The following is an 18565-nucleotide window of genomic DNA, read 5'->3' on the forward strand; positions in this document are numbered from 1 at the left end:
TTTTCACAAGATGTTAAAACTGATTTAAAGTTTTTACCATATTTGCATTAACATTTCGTAAAAACATTCGCCAATTTCAAAATTAGTTTGATTTTAATCCGTGTGCAAACAAACTTTAACTAATTTTTTATGACCTCTTACCTTATCTCTTGGTTCCTATCTCTCAAAAATAAAATTACTAGATGCAAACAAAACTAAATTACAAAACACAAGACAACAACCAAGTTAATTACTAATCAAAGAGCTGTCAAGCAGCTGATTTCTCAAGATTTTGAAGATTCTCAATGCAACGCAAAGCTGGTCTTGCCTCCATCGCCGGTGGTTGTGTTGGTGATTCGCTGACAGGAGTCATTGGCTCAGAGAACCCATCATCCTCTTCGATGGTAATTGGTTTCTCCACAGAACCCTTTTCCCAAGGAAAGGGGAATTCGTCGACTGGTTGAGCCGCATGTCTAGAGTCAGGAGTGTTGGGGTAGTTCATTCCCACAGGCTCGTACACATCCTCCACCTTTTGCATTCTTGCAAGTTGGTTCACTGTGATGGGTACTTGCGTCATTTGATGTTCGTTGAAAACTCTTTGCATCACCTTCACCATGTGCCAGACTTTGATTGGGATGTCCATTCGGGCCGAAAATACTCCAGAGACTTTTTCTCACACTTGAATTTGTACTAGATCAGGCAAAAATTCTACAGAGTACAGAAAGTTGCTGTTTTGCACTGAAAAGATCTTTTTGAGCAATAAGTTGAGAAAAAGATACAGAGTAAAAACAAGAAGGATTTAGAGAGGAGGTAGTTGACGGTAGTTGAGTTGAAAATAAAATGATTTTTTTTTAAGAATGAGGAGTACCTTCAACTCAAAATGTGGGTTTGAACACTTTGGGAAGAAATGATTTTATTCAAATGTTCAGTAGTCGTATCTAATCAGATTTTAATTTCCTTTGAGATAATTTTTGATAGGGATGTTCGATGTAAGGCGTTTTTGACAATTTCTTGTTTCCAATTACAAAGACCGTTCAATTACTTCAGGTTTCCGTATCCAATAAAAAACTTCACCTCTTAGGACCTAAGTTTACCAAATATGCAACAGTTTGCTGTAAAAAAAAAGAATTATGGCCGATATAAATAACAAAAAAAATCAAGTTGCGTCTCTGCAAATTTTCTCAGCCAGTCAATTGAATTTTTAATATATAATCAATGAGAAATTAATGCGTTTTGAGTAGAAAGTCAATTTCTTCAATTTTGATGTAAAATTTAGAAGATAGCTCAAAATGGATGAATTTTTCAAAGCAGATCTCTGGAAATCTCATTCCAAATCTAATCAGGCAGGATTTTGAACTTTGAAAACCTTTAAAAGAATGAAGAAATAAAGAATTTTGCTGGGGAGTTTTGACAAATTTGGGAATTGGGTAGGGAATAAAAAGGTTCTTTGAAATTTTATCAGATGACTTTTTTTTAACTTCAAATTTTCCAACAAAAAAAACTTCTTGTCTTGTCAAATAGGTTTCAACGTTAGCTTAAAGCTTTGCTACTCATTACTCGGTTCAAAAATATACTCTTTGGTTGTATAAGTTTCCCTGAATAGACCTTTGCTTAGTCAATGAACTCTATTTTAGACAAAATAAATGTCCAAAAAATAAGAAAAAAGTAAGATCCTATATCTATTTCATCAATAAGGAAATCGCACCGAAGATTTTCTTTTTTCTTCCAGAGTGAATCCAGAAAAATCAAAAGCGATGACTTCATTACCACAAAAGGAAAATTGCGTGGGTGGTGACGTCACTTCTATTTAAAAAATGACGTTATTACCATGAAAGAAAAATTGCCTGGATGATACCGCCACTTCTACTTGAAGAATGACCACACTGCCATAAAACAAAAATTGCGTTGATCGTGACGTCACTTCTACTCAAAGAATGACGTCATTTCCATAAAAAGTTAATTGCGTGAGCGATGACGTCATTTATAGTATGAAAGCGCGTATTTTAATTAATCAAATCAATAATTTCGTTTGCCAATCAAAAACACTCAATTAAATCTTACTTCAAATTTTACAATTCTTCACTTCGCCAAAAGAGAAAAGTAAGTTTTTTTATTTAATCATTTGATACTTTAAACTTTTTGTTTTGGAAAATTTCTAAAGTCCCAGTTTAATTCTTTTCCTAATTTCGAAACGAGAAAGTTAATTGTGGAGACTGTGGAATCATGGATGTTCGCCAGCACGCAGCTCGACACCGGAAAAATTGTTCTAAATAGTAACATCTTGTCCTGATTGTAAGTATTTCACTTACAGTCGTTAAGAAAAGAGCTATCATATGGCCCAGAAGCATGCTCAACCATGCTCGAAGCAGTCGACGGTTTGTCCTTCTTGTTAACAAGAGTTGCCAAGTTATTACTTTCTCCAACAACATCGGAGAAACGAACATTCGGTTAAGCAACGGAAACCTAGTGATACGGTGGCTGAACTGAAGAAGATTGTGGAGGAAGAAGAGTAAGATGGTGAAAAATTTAAGGAGGAACTCAGCGCTTGTCATCATTTTCTAGTGGATACGGAGATAAAAATGGGAGAAATAAGATATTTAACTTTCAAATGTCCAAGTTAGGTACTAAAATAGTCAACGAGAAACCAGAAGAAGTCTTCAACAAGCTCGATTCTGCGGCAAAAATCACCAGGGTTTGTTCTTCGAAATATTGAGACCGGTGAATATTAATATTTTTACGCCCATGAAAACAGTACATTTTTTCAAAAATCCCATTTGCTGTGTACTAAAAAAGACTTGATAACAATTCAAGGGAAAGTAGAAAAATTTGATATAGTGGAGCAATGTACCCAGGAATGTCAGAACACAAAATGGAAATTCAAGTTGATTACTAACGTTACAATTTTTGCTGCTTTGTTCGAAAAAATCCCAAAGGGATGTCCGCACACTGTTTTGCTGCTTTGTTCGAAAAAATCCCAAAGGGATGTCCGCACACTGTCTAACAAAGACAAGCAACCATACAAAGATCCTTTGTGTCCTTTCCGCGCCTTGGCAATGTTCATGAACGGACACAATGATCTCGCCTTTCACACTTGTAGATACTCTACAGATTTCAAAACAAAGTCTGGTTTTGATCTTTAAAATTTTCGTTGATTTTTCGCCGAAGACTTACCTGTTGTCGAGAAAATTTTGCACAGAAACATCTTTATTTACGATTTCGATAAACGAGAAATTGAATATGTAGGAAAACTAGCTCAATGAAGAATTGGAAGATTTGATAAAACAGTCAAACTACTGAGATTCAACAATCATATCAATCATACAAATGATATCGATAGTTTCTCCAAGTGTTTTTGATGCCCTGGCTGTGACACTTTTTTCCATTAATCAAACCACTTCAATAAGCATCTCCTGAGATGCAAAGATCGAGGGAGGCATAGATGCCCAAAAAATGTGTTTGAGCTTCGAGAAACCTTGTTTGAAAAGCTAGAAGGGTTCAAATTTCCAGTTTCTGAAGATAACAAGCGTTTCAAAAATCTAGTAGTTTTCGATTTTGAGTCGATTTGTGTTCCTACAAAGAAACTACAAGAAATACAAACCACAACCTGGATTGTAAAGCATGTTGCAATTTCAATTTTTATATCATCGAATCTGATTGATGAACCCATCTTTTTGTTCAAGAAGGATCCAAAGAACCTGATCATGGTTTTTGTAAGCAACCTCGAACTGTTGGCTGAAAAAAGTAAGCTGGAGTTGAGAACAAAATTTCAAGATATTGAAGTATCTGTCAATGAACGAATGAAAAATTTTTTGATCAGCTAAACGAACGGGATAAAAATTATTCATCTAACGAATTTGTGTACAAAGAAGAATGCATTGAAGACTCGGAAGAAGCTGAGATGTCGAGCCAGTTTTTGAGAATTCACAAAAGTCAGCCGATAGATTTAACACAACATCTTGAGAGATATGTACATACTTTACCTATTGTTGGTTTTAACAGCGGTAGATATGATTTAAATTTGATCAAAACCTACTTACTCCCATATTTGATTCGCAATAAAGAACAAGAAACATTCGGCATCAAAAAGCGAACGACTTTATATTTTTCAAGTGTGGAGATGTACAATTTTTCGACATTATAAAATTTCTGGGTGGGGCAACTACTCTGGACTATGCTCTCAAAGCCTATAAAGATAGCAAAACAAATTTATCTTTCCTTATCAGTGGTATGACAACCCTGACAGGCTTGATCTGCCAGGACTGCCGCCATAAGATGCAATTTCCAGTAAACTAAATAACAACAACCCTCTAGACAAACTTTTTACTGACAATGAGAAACTGGGGAAGAGTGGCTTGATGAACCACAAGCACTGAAAACGCTTCAAATCAAGACTGTGTCCCCTTTTGCTTTGAATAATTACAATTAATTACAAGAAACTTGGCAGAAAAACGGAATGACAGTATTCAAAGGTTTTTGCAGTGGTAAAACAACAAGGATGTTGTTCCAACCCTGGAGGCAATGCAAAAAAGGTTCAATTTTATCATAACAAGGGAATTGATCTGTTGAAACTTGGGTATACACTTCCACATCTGGCAAACATAAAACTATAAATTTTAAGTTTTTTCGATTTTGCGAGAAAGATAAAGATTTGTGTGGAAAAATACGAGAAGACATGACCGGCCGACTTTCCATTGTGTTCACTCAAAAAGTTGTAGCTGATGAAACATTCATCAAAGTTTCATCAAAGATACGTAAATCAATCGTAGGAGTTGACTCAAGTCAGCGTTCCCCTTTTCAATATTTCATGATGTGCCAACAGGACTTTACACGAGATGCGAGTTTGACATTGATATGCAGAAATTCAAGGGTAGACATAATCGAACTCGCAAATTTGAAAATATGGTCATGTCTTTTTGCCAGTAAGCAAGACCAGAATGTTAAGTTGAGATTTTTTCACTTTTGGTAAACAGAACAAAAAATTACTTTTTAAATGTGAATGGTTACTGTGATCACTGTAAAAGGTTAGTCGAATCAATGGGATGCTGCTACCACTTCTGTTCCTGTCAAGAAGCTCGTCCCTCATTAAGAGAACCGGATAATGAGCGAGGAAATGAGAAGAGAGAGATGGATGCTATGCGACAAGAAAACACTAGAGAAAGGATAAAAAACTGAAAAAATGGGAGTGTGAGTGGTGGCAAAATTTCAAAACCAATGAAAAGAATAAAAATCACTTTTCTTTACAAAAGTGATTTTCTTTACAAAGCCATTTTCCTTACAAAAGCCATTTCAGAAGCCATTTTCCTTACAACAGACTTCATTTTACAGACTTCTTTCTGGCAAAAATAAAAGATAGATCTCTTTTTGGCTACGTTCAGTGCGACTTGAATGTTACAGATGAACTAATATCTAAATTTGCGATTTTTCCTCCAATTTTCTTTTTAAAAACTGAGGTTGGAAGAAAAGATGTTGGAGATTATATGCAGATTTATGCAATTAAAAACTAAATGTCAAAACAAGCTCAGAAATTGCTGACATCTAGCTTCAAGCTAGAAAATGGAACAGTTATAACTCCTCTCTTCAACTTTTATATGGAACATGGATTGAAGTGCACCAAAATTTACCGTTTTGTTCAATATTCTCCTCGGAAATGCTTCAAGAATTTCTTTCAGACAGTGGTTGATGAAAGAAAAGAAGGAGATGAAAACCCGCTGTCAGGAGAAATAGCAGAAACTATGAAGCCTTAAGGCAATTTCTCCTATGGGTATCAGATTATAGATAGATCCAGGCATACAATTATTAAGTATCTGAATGATGAAAAAACACATATAGCAATCAAAGAGCCATTGTTCAAAAAATTGAAAACAGTTAAAAAAGAGTAGTAAGTGGTGGAGTTGTTGAAATCAACCATTGAGCACCGAGAACCCGTCATTGTTGGCTTTTTCATACTTCAGTATGCAAAGCTGAGAAAGTTGGAACTCTATTATAACTTCTTTGACAAGTTCTGTGATGTAAGTAAATTTGAAGAATTGGAGATGGTTACAGACTCACTGAACTTGGCAGTTGCTGAAGAAAATTTGTACGACTGTATCCAACCAGAAAAAAGAAAAAAGAGACATTTGGGAAATACTGAGGGAAAATGGCTGCAGAGACGCTTTCGAGGCAGATGCAAATTCTAATTTCTTCCCACGACGGTATTGCAGTGTTCATGAAAGGCATGATAAGCGGGCGCGGGGACTTTTCAAAGAGGATTAATATTGCACAGAAATGCTATGTTTATGAAGCAAAATTTATTGCTGCTATGACAACAATTGGACAAGATCATATTCAGCAGTAAAGCGTTGATTAAACGAGTTCTAGAAAATTCTGGAGATGGTCCTATGGCAAATTATAGGAGACTTTTTTGACAAAGCATTTAACCTTCCATCTACTAACAGAGGATTCAGAAGTATAAATCATATGGTTGCCACATATGAACAGACGAAGAAAGGACTTAGCTATTTCCATCCAAAAAGACATTTTCAAGACGATGGAGTTCATACAAAACCATTAAAATTATGAAAACTGTTCTGATGTAGTAAAAAAATTTGTGAAGTCGTTTTATATTGGCTTTCTGAAATTAAAAGGTGAAATATTGCGAAAAACTTAGTATACAATGCAGGGATTTATTTACTTTTTTGTAAATTAAAATATTTTTTTCTCAAAAAAAACTCAACTTTTTGACGTTTCAGTAGGTTTCAGCATACTTTTAGGTAGATAGAACACTTTTGAAAAAAATCATTTAGTAAAAGATAATAAGTCCTTTATATCAATTCTTATCGTGTTTTGAAATATTTCGAAAAAAATGTTCAAATTTTTTCATAAAAAAATCTCAAACTTCAAAAGTCTTACCATTGACCTGCCATGAAGCAAAAACACCATTTCACAACCTTCTCGTAATACTCCATTAAAATTTACAATTTAGCTAACGCGCGCAGAGATTTTCGGGAAAAAACCAGACTTTTCATTTTTACACAAAATCCAAAAAAGTATATCTTTTTTTCTCACCATTCTCTTACCATTACCCAAACAAGGAAACTATACTAATATTTTTTCCTATCTTAAAATATTTTGGTCTCTATAGCCAATAGCCAATACTACTACATAGCTTCGAGATCGAATATTCTTTTCCCTATCTTAAAACAGGTGGGTCTCCAAGGACGCCCCCCACACTTTAGCTCTAACATCTACTACTCAAGATTTCATGTTGTGGATTTAATTACACCTATGTGGACCAAACGGTTCGATATCTAACCACTAGAATTGACGAACCCCGAAAAGAGGAATCATTCATAAAACAACCTCTAAGGCAGTGTGGAAATTAGGGCACGAGCGCGGAAATGTCATAGGAGATAAAAGACCAAGCTAACACCAACGTCAAGCTACTGACGTTAGAAGCACATCACATCTAGAAGGAGAGACCAAGACAAAAACACATGCAAGGAGCTCAGAAGCAGGGAACTGACCCTTAAGTTGTAATTCAGCTCATACAAAAATAAATAAATTTCGAAATAAAAAATGTCATGTTTCGAAATTGAAAAATGAGACAAATTGCAGAATTAAATTTAACTTTAATTAAATTATAAGGTAAGATTAGGTGAACTTAAGTCTGATAAAATAATCATGATAAAATTTTGGCGCTTATTTTAAATTTGCAAATCTCTAATCTCCGATTGGTTGAATTTTCATTATTTTGTAAAGCCAATGTCCTAGGATGTTTTTTTTTATTGATGATCTTTTTGCAAAGTTTTAAAACTTTTAAATTTTATGATGCACAAATGTGCAAAAAAGTTCTTAATTGACCTTTTTAAATACCTCTACTGACGGAATTGTCAAGATTATTTGTTTTTTCAAGTTTTTTGCACCCCCTGAAGCAGAGGATTGCACTCTTCGGACTTGAAAAACTTATTTCGGTTCTTACAAATTTTATTGTCTCGGAGTAAGATTCATTTCGTTTTCCGTTAATTTTTCTGCTAGTTTCTGGACAGTTTTTGTAGAGACTGGTACTGCTCCTCCAGTACACACAAAAGTTAGTTGAATAAAGCTACAGTGTTCCGCATACTTTTCCTTTGTTGGTATTTTAATGTTTTGAGACTCAGATATAGGCGTCAGATATAAGGCGTAAGATACAGTTTTAGGGCTGGGTTTATTATGGGGTGGAAAAATTTTACATCGAAAAAAATTCGACAGAATTGTCCTTTTGCCTTGTTAGTCGAGCGTCATCTTAAGTAGTAGTTGTTTTGTTGTGAAAGTTTTCTACTTCCAGCGATTGACGTTTTGGGTCTATCTCCTCAAGCCCATGACATACTTCGTCCTGCAGTGTCCCAATGAGTAATTTCTCTGTGTCTTGGGTCAGTGTAAACTGTTGTCTACTTGGGCTTGTATGTGGAGTGTTTAGTAGTTCACATCACATCTCAGATTTAAACTATCCCTAAACTCTGATTTGTTGCGGGTAAAATCAGAGTTTTCTCCGTTTCATCTGATTTTTGATCACTCTAATCTAATAGATCACAAATTGCGCGTGAACGCTAATAATTGTTGAAAAAGTCCGTGTCACTGAGAAAATCTAACTCTCCCATTCGTATTAGTAGTAATCGTTATCTGGTAAATGGTTTTTAGCAGTTGTACTATGAAGTAGCTGCTGTGTTACGTTTTTCTCAATTTCGTCCATACTCCTAAATGCTTTGGAGTCTGGTAAAGAAGCTTAAATTAATTTGAAATCCCTTTGACTAGATGGAATACGCATTTTGTGGAATGTCTTAGCTTTTTTGGGAAATTTTTTTCTTAGGTTAGTTTTTTTTCAATTTAACGCTCCATGTTATTATCGCATGCTGATGATGTTCCTAAAACCAATCCAAGGTTTCTAAAACCATCTACCATTGTAATATTTGTGCCTTCGAATACTTTTATGGCTCATTCCCGGAAACTCTCCTTCTTCATGAGTTAAAACTTGGAAGGCTTCACACTGTAGCCGGTAGCCTTTCCGTGCACACCCAGGTTGTCGAGTATTGAACAGAGACCTCTGAGATCACCTGCAAGGCTTTCGTCATCTGCGTACTATTGTTGGATGACCTTAGCTTTTTGCAGGAGCTCGATCAGTGCAATCACCCCTATTTCAAACGTAGCCATTGCGAGGGGATCAGCTGGCGTTGTGCCTTCGGTAGATGTCAAAACCATGTTAACTATATATAAGTTTGAGGGATGTTTACATGAGTTCACCAGCGCATGTTGTAGTGCCGGACAAAAGATTTGAATATTTCTTAGAGTAAATTCTCTATTGAGCGAGTTGAAGGCAAAAATCTTGTCCCTGGATGTTTTCCAGAGGTAACAGACGACACCAATTGTATGCCGTTGGCGTTTCTAGAGAGGAAAAATACTTGGTGTTTTGTAGCAAAGCTCAATGGATGTCTGGTTGAAGTGAATTATCATGCTTCTCCATTCGCACGCGTTTGGACCTGCGGGACCGTGGTTTTCTTGCGTTTTCGAAATGACTTTCGAACTGTCTTGGCGTTTATTTGTTCGAGTATAAAGGGGTGTTTTTGCTTTGTCTCTTCACTTTCTTGAGTTCTATAGTTAATGTTCGCTGTTTTGTCTTGGGAATGTTTTTCCCTGAGGATACTAATGACTGTTTTTTCTTCATTGACCTCGTTTAGGGGAAGTTTTCTTTTTGGTTTCTTGTCTAAAAGGCTGCCAATGTCGGCAAATTTTTTGCCAGTACTCGTTAGTTTATTGAATTGTTTAACTCTTTCATTTTACTTCGAATTTCATCTGTTTTGGATGTCTATGTTGGAGAGTTTTTGTTTCGGTGAAAAGTTCGTCTAGTAGGCCTTGCTTCCACAAAATTATGCGGCAGCTCCGAGTTTTGGAATTAGATCCGTTTGTTTTGGTTTAGTTTTGGGGAGCAGCAGAAGTACGAGAATCATTGCTGTTTTCATTGCGACGCTAAAATTAGTTTTTTTCTCTACTAATGACAACAGGTGCTGGTTCAGTTTTTCTTTGAATTGGAAACTGGGCCTGTTCTTGCTTAGAACTATGAAAAACGGTTTTCTGTTAAGGACATTTTCATATATTTCGTTTATTTTAATTTTAATTTCTTTGTCAATAAATTTTCAGGGTCAACGGGACGGACTTTAGTCATTGCTGTGGGCTATGGATTAGATTGTTTGCGTTGGGCAGTAAGTTTGTTTCGGATGTTGCCGGTGATGTTTCTTCTTGAGTTGTGATGGGGGCTGTGCTTGGTGGACAGTTGGTGGAGTTAGACCCTAAAATTAACGTTTAGATTGGGAGAAAACTATTCGGAATCTTGAGTACTAAAATGTATTTAAAAGGAAAACATTGAACTATGTAGAGCGCCAATTTTCTTTTCATGAAGTGATTTTTTGCAGAGAAGATGGTTTTGGGGATATTAAGCACATTTGAGTTACACTTATGAATTGACAAACTTAATAAAAACCTCCAATCATTAGCAAAGTCTGAGTCCGTAGATGTGTTATCATTAAAGCCGTCTACTATGGTAACACCGTTCAGTTTAGGCGAGGGGTAGCGCGAGACAGTAGTGACAAATTCGGTTAGCTTTGCACCTCTGTACGAGTGAACCGACATCTTTGGGGCTGAAGTATATGGTCCTTGAGGTTCCGATGACCAGTTTCCTGTTGGAATTGGGTAGCCACTTCGTCCTGTACGTCGGCACGGGTTTTCACAAAACAGGGTAAAACATCAGCAGAAGAAAATAAAGAAAAGATTATGAAATAGATTGTAACTAAAAAAAAACGAATTGTAAAAACAAATAACCAAAAAGAAATGAAAGCGATTATAACCTGGTTTTTCACGGGTGTCGCGGCTGGATGAGCTTGTCTCTAAAATCGCGGCTTGACGAGCTTGGCTCTAAAGTCTCGTCTCGGGCCTTCTTCTTACATGCGTTTCATAATCGTCATATCACAACAAACTATTTAATACAGATATCACAACAGTTAGGATTTTGTGATAGGAAGGATGTGTTCTTTGAAAAGTTTCAAAATGACACAAAAACTTCTTAATTCGATAACTAGAAGCAATTGAGCTTTCGCGCATGGACTCAAAATTTGCAATTTTTGAGAAGACTCTCACAGATTCGAATTATAAGTTAGAAATTTCAAAATTTGAAAAACTTCAAACTTAAGTTTTCTGAAATATATTTTTTTAAAAAGCCATAAAATAATGCCCTATCTCAAAACTGCAAAAATTTGAGCAGTCATATTTACGGCAAGGTTCGCAAAATCTGAGAGTAGTCTGAAAAACCCCAATTACAAGATTAGCAAAAACAATTATAAAAAAAAAAAAATCACAAAAACCGCGGGAAAACTATAAAAATTTGAGCAGTCATCTTTGTAGGCAAGACTGAACACCCCCGAGAGTAGTCTGACAGCCCCCAACTACCGATTCGGGAAATTCAAAAACTACAGAGTTTTGAGCAGTCATATTTGGAGAGAGTACCCTGGAGGAGCCTCGCTGTATTGTGAAACTTTGGATTTCTAAGTTTTTTGAACAGTTTGAAGAACAAGCAAAGCAAACATCACATTTACTTCACATCACATTTAGCAATCATTTACTTCAACATGAGATCTCAAGCTAAATAAAATATTCTATGTAAGCTTTTTAAAATTGAAACGCACAGAACATGCAGCTAAAAAAGTTTGTAGCAGCAGAAATGTATCATTTTGAAAATGCCGATATATTATGAATTAATTCAGAATCAATTGAAGTAAAACTGTTTTGTTTTGCATCTTCGTTCAACTTTTTAACTCATCTCCATCCTGCTAATTTTCAAATCAGTTGAACACATAAAAAATTTCTAGAAATCAGTTTAATTTTTCTAGATGTCAAAAGAAAAAATATTCAAATACATCACGGGAAGTTTTTTATTTTGATAGTTCATTGAAACAAGTTTCTTCCTCTCGCCTTTTTTATCAACTTTGAGTTTAAACTATATCAGTACTCAAAATTACTTTTATGACTAGTAAAAATTATATTGCTCGCAGTCACGTATTTTTGCACTGCAATAAAGAACCAAGTAACTTGTTGAACTTCCCTCGAAGAAAACTGTTCTTTGAAACAATACTCGTTTTCTTACCCTCTTGGGTAATTCTACGAAATATTTATCTACTGGTAGATATTAAAATTTCCTCTGTGTTTAAAAAAAGTAATTTGAAAATTATCTTTATCAAATTCTTTGGGAAAACATTTTCGTACCTATTTTTTGTACCTATTTAATACATTTCCATGGTAAAACTTAGCACAACGTTTGGAAACTGTTGAATGCTGCCATCTGTTAAGCTACGCTGTAAATTAAATTGAATGATTTAACTAATAAAGACAAAAGTACTTTGGAACCAATGTTTTGGACATAAAAAGAGTTAACTGTCGCGTTTCTTCTCGATAAAATGGAAAAATTCTACGGAGGCGGGGCTATACGTTTCTATACAAAATCCTAAGATAGTAATCATCAAAAATTGGGAAACCCTTTCTCAGAAAGGACCCCCACCTCTTAGAATCTGGAAACGATACAAAACTACTGATGAGTTTTAGTAAAAGTAAGATAAATATATAGGCATCCTAATAAGTACTAAGGTGTTTTTCAAAGTAAACTCCCCTCTAAAAAACGATTAAGTAGTTGAAACACTATGTAGTATCACACAAGAAAATAGCTCTTCTTGACTTCTTGGCAAAAAAATCAATCAAAAACAATTTTTTGTTCAGAATCAAAGATGATGTGATGTCGAGGCTACGAAAACTTCAAGGCTCTCAACTTAAAAAACCGCTATCTACCTTGCAAGGGTCATAAAAAATCCAGATTTGGATAAAAACTGTCAAAACTTAGTTCAGTGCATGCAAACAAACGTATAATTCTACTTATCTGAAAAGTATGCGTTGATTTCGCAATAGATTAAGGGCAAAATGAGTTCTTGAAAATTCAGTTGCGATTAAAATGGGGCCTGCCAGGTTTTTTGGCAGAGCCGGAATGGAATTTACTTATTAAAGAACTCATCACAATTTTTGAGCTTATTTTGAGATAAGTTTACAACACCTTGACCAAAAAATTAGCGTTTTTCATAACAGGAGGAAGAAAACAAAAGGATTGGTATAATTAACAAAGATAGAACCATTCAAAAGTAGTTGATTTGTAATCAGAGAGTTTTATGAGGAAAAAATAACTCGCTCGAGGACCAATAATTCTGCTTGCTCATGGCAACGCCTGAAATTTCCGACTGCCATTCAACGTCTTTGAAACAGTTTTTCAAAATATCAACTTGAAAAATGAAATTTTTTCATCATCAATTGAAAAACACTGACAAATTCAATTATTGAATACTACCCCCCACACTCTATACCAAGAACAAATTGATGTTCTTATCGTCTAGTAACGTATCAATAACACCAAGTAGCTGGCCTCAAATCAATTTAGAATGATTTATGAGTAGATTAAACAGCCGCATACGCGCTAATAGCAGGAAATATCTCGTGTGTTAGTTGTCCCAAATTAGCCAAAATAACAACTTTCAACCCATCTAAACTTTTTTTTGAAATAAAAACAGGTGAATTATTTTTCAAAATTTGAAATTAGGTCATCACTGGCTTTCAGATGATGAAAACAAAATTTTGTTTGAAGCTTGCTAGTTGATAAGCATAAATTAATCTGAAAAAAAAAATTCTTCAAAAGTAGGAACAAAAACAACAATGAAAATGTTGAGCATAGTGGTTAATGCATCTAAGCCAACTGTTATTAAAATTAGGGAGTTTGAAAAAATTTGTCGCAGCAATGGCTGCTGTAGCTTATTAAAAGTAAAATTTGTCATGATTAGCATAAAAGTTGTAGGTTAATATTTCTTTAATCGACCGAATATTCAGTCCGAATATTCAGGGCTTTGACTTGATTACGAGCAGTCCGTTTCTGTTTTATGGCAGGCGGGATTGGGACGCAGAATCGAAAAAATACGATAAGCAATTGAAAGATAACAAGAAAAAGGAATTTTATTCAGATTTTTTATTGGTGTGGTTTCAACTTGTGCAAAACTGACGTGAAAACCCTATTACAAAATATGGATATAAATTCATTTCAGATCAAAATTAATAAACAGATTACAAAAAGTTTTTAGTTAAAATGTTTGTTAGTTTTTTGAAATGCAACAATGATTATACAACTGTGACAAAAATATGTAACGGAAAAATATTTGGGGTCTGTTAACAATTCTCACAAAAATCTATTAATTATAGTTTTCAAAAACTTGATATTTCCGTTTTATATAGTATCGTCTAGATTTATATCGTCTAAATCCTTATATACCACGTGGGATATCCTGTAATTTAGAAATCAGCAAGACTGCTAGTATCATGATGGAGCCCTGGTTGTTTTCAAGGCTTTAAGACATCTGATGTGTATTTGCTCGAAAATCATTAGAAAGTAAAAAAAAATTAAGCCCCTTTCCTTTTTCGGCACGTAAAGACAACTAGAAAATGATAAATTTTGCGTGTTTGAACGAAATGCGTAGATCAAAAAGGTAGTCTGAGCTCAATTTGGAATAGTACCTGAGCCGGAATAATATGACGCTAACGCTACGCGTTTATCAAAAAAGTTGAAGTGCTCGCATAAAAAGTTGACAAAATTGGCTACTTTCAAATCTCCTCTATTGTGCAAATGGAGCACCAAAAATCTGGAGACTCTATAAAAAAGTCTAAAAACGTCAATAAGAAAGACAGGAGAAAGCAAACCCAATCGTGCATGAAATTTCCGTCATTGTCATTTTGTTCAGAACTCCGGGCAAAAATGACACAAAAATGATAATCAGCTGTGTATTCTCGGGTTGACAAAGTAACTAGTCCCTCAGTTTCACACTTGTGGAACAATCATTTTACACGTCTAGAACTGTAGAATTGTTAATTCTAGACTTACCTAAGTGCGTTTTGGACGAAGGCCGGTAACGAGTAGAGAGTGACCTTCCCCGGCTGGGACTGAATTTTGTACAGCAAATAAATGGCTTCCGACACGGCCCGATCTCCTGTATGCCCGGCGACGTAACTCCACTTAGCCCCCTGGCCCTGCTCGAGGCGATACTTGTAGATGAACTTCCAACATTTCGGCCAAAACGTGAAAATCTGTCTCCAGTATCCCGCGTTGAACGACAGTCTGACCGGGGTTGAATAGCGGGTAGAAAAGCGACTGAAAACGGGCAACTTGCATCCTTTGTTGTTCCGCGAGCAACTCCTGAAGCCTCGTAGAGTGATCAGTAGTCCCGGTGAAAAGGTGGTGGATGCAATCCAGTAAGCAATTGCACCCGGGGCGAGCGCATTCTACAGCCACTGGCTCGTATCGGAAGGGGTCGATTTCGGCGTGGTTCTCCGTTATAACAGGGTTGCTTCCTATTGCCAACCCCAACTTTTGCCAAACGCGGACTCGCGTGTCCGCCGACAAGTGAATCATCGGTCCGTCACTAAAAATTGTCTTGCGGTTTTCGGCACAACCCTCGCGGTCAATGCAAAGGGCGCGACAGTGTTGGTGCAAGAGCTCTACATGGTACCGGGTGCGGACTTCCTGCTCCAGTTGGTGATAGCCTCCTCGATGCCTCAAACTGACCTCGTTTACCTCTTTCATTGCTGAATCGACGTTCCGGTCGTGTAAAACGACCTTCCCGTCTGATAAAACTTTTGACTCCTGAAAGTCAATTTGGAAGCTTTCCGGCGGAAAGGGTCCCGCTGTGCTGCATTTAAGTTAGGGGAAGGACCTCTCGACCTTTGGGTTACTTATGAAACGCAGCAGTTTCATTATAGGTTTGGTAGTCCATACTAATCAATGTATTATCTGAATGATATGTAAAGCTAATGGGGAGCGCGTACTATGAACTTAGCTTAGTCAATACGATAAGTCGAAAAGTAAACAAATAGTCATACCCAAAATAAGTTCAAATCTTCAAAGATAGAGTCCCTCCTATGGCAGAAATTGCGAAAGGAGTACAATCTGCAACCCCACAAAAGGGAACTATAGTGGCTAGGTTTATGAAACTCACAGGACGGATACAAGAGATGATTAGACCCGGGCATGCAAAAATCCATAACCTTTGGAACCGCGGCCCCAAGTGATAACGGATCCCGGAAGTGAACATGGCCCTATTAGAACTTGGTAACTAGTGATTGGAATGGAACCAAAATATAGTATGTTATAGACCTAGTTGAGGGAGGATTAAGTTAAGAAACACAGACCCCTTGGACCCCTACTTCCTGTTTTATGCCCTATGCAAATTGACCCCACCCAACTTTCGGGAGTCGTTTCTCGGACCCCACTGAACGCATGAAGCTAAAACTTTGGGATAGCATAGGTAGTGTCTAAGTATATCTTGTGTTATAATTTGAACTAATTCCAACGGTTGAACCGGAATTTATTAGCACTTTGGAAAACCACCCTTTAAACCGGAAGTAGGCAATTTACGCAAAATATTGAGCGAGGGCATATTATTTTTTAACGGCATCAGATACTACAACTCATCCCCGAAAAAAGACCCCTTGTGATTAAAACCCCTCCGGTGACTCCTTCCGGTGTTAATAGCCTTTCGCCGGGAAAAGTGATAATGGACCTTAGAAATGGGATAACTTGGGAAATAGTAACGGGTTATGGATGAAACTTGGTAGGTAGGATCCCTATGGGATTTTAAACCCGAATTTGAAAGATTGACCCCGGGTGACCCTGGGGTGACCTCAAATTGACCTTTAGGCGTTTAGAACCAAATTTATATAGAATACCTCGGGATTAAGACCGGAAAGAGGCGTATTCATTCGACCCCAATCCTTGGGAATGAGAGTTGGTCAATTTACTAAAATTTGGGAGGGAACTTACCTGTTGGGGAATAATTGAGAAGCCGGAAAATATATAGCTTAGACATTGTATAATTGAATTAGTGAAATCAATTGAAGTGAACTTGGCAAACATCGGGTTCAATCTAGCTTGGTGAATGCGCTATTAATAGAAGAGCAATCAGGGTAAACGAAAAGTAATCCCAGAGGGAATTGACAGTAACTGAGGCATAGCATGGGAAGTAGGACTCCTAAATAACATCAATGAACGGAATATTTACTTAGCTTCTCGGAGGTGGCTTTTTGGAACAATTCGACCCCTAATAAGCGAATTACGTTTCCCTAATAGCTAAAAGGTCGGGATTAGAATTGAGTATAGATCGGAATTTTAGATGCTTAGGATGAGTTAGCGACCCATGAAAAGGGTCTTCCCCTACCCCTGGGAGGTTGGAACGTTAATAGATATTTAAAAAAAAACCTTGGGAAGATTGGTTAATTAAACATAATTCGGTTTGGAGGTGAAATTGGTCTTGATATTTGCACAACTTAAAAAGAGATGCCTATAATGAACTTGAAACTTAAGATTAATGTCGTCAGAGGAAGAATTCAGTTAAGACACTACGGAAAGGGTACCAAAATAGATGTCAAGACTTGTAGGGACGGCATAACTCTAACTATAACTACAACTCAAAGAGACAAACATCATAGAGAATAACAAGTAGCCTACCCGTAGGCAGAACAGGGATAATTACTATCAAGAGTAGTTGGTATTCGGTTAGAGTGAGAACGATTGACCAAGCCGAGAAAAGTAGTTGGTCCGTGACGAACGCTATTGTTTGAAGCGAGGCTAGTTGCGTCTCATAGTTAGTTAGTTAGTCTGGCTGATTAGGACCTGAGTTTAGTACCGGTTGGAAGTATTTGTGTGAGCGAGTTGCGCCCGAGAGTTGATTATCGTTGGCGATTTTGGCATTGGGTCAAGCGAGGACCGACGGGCTAGTTAGCGAAGCGATTGAACGAAACGATACGCGGGCTTTTTATAGAAGTAGTTAATAGTAGTTAGCTCCTTAAGGGCACTGTAAAATACTTTTTGTTTCCTCTGTGATTAAAGACGATTTTACCTATTGGGCCCATGATTTGCTGAACTAGCTAGAAAAGACAGAGTAAAGCCGAAGACAGCACTAACAAAAGGGGATGCTGCGTAATCCTTTGATCGGCCGATTTAGTCTGACCATCAACTTAACCCTTTTGGGATTGTAGAACACCTAGTATTAGTGTCCCCCGCTAATACAAAGTGGAAAATACTACAATAACACCATTATCTGATAGTTCTAACACCAGCTTTTTTGTTGGACGAAAGTGTGTGACTCACAATTTTTTATTTTTGAAAGCTGTGAGCAGCTTTTTATCGTTGAATGAAACATCGTGCATCATCTCCTGAATATAAATTTTTATAGTTTCTAAATTTGACCTTATATTTATATACTTTTTGTTTAGTTTTGAAACGCAGCAACCAAAGAATTTTTTAAATGAGAAGACCAGCAAGATCAGTGGCCAAAATTCTTTAATTAAAATGCATTTGGAAATCCATATACATAATTTTTTCAAAAACTTGAATGTTGGTAAGCTGTGGCCGGTTATGTGATAAAATGTAGGTTTCTTCTAAATCATCGAAACAACAAATGATATCTAGTCTTACTTATCTGATTTCTGTTTCTTTTGTATTAAGAGATTG

Source organism: Symsagittifera roscoffensis, chromosome 3 (genome assembly GCF_963678635.1).
Source record: "Symsagittifera roscoffensis chromosome 3, txSymRosc1.1, whole genome shotgun sequence".
NCBI lineage: Eukaryota > Metazoa > Xenacoelomorpha > Acoela > Convolutidae > Symsagittifera > Symsagittifera roscoffensis.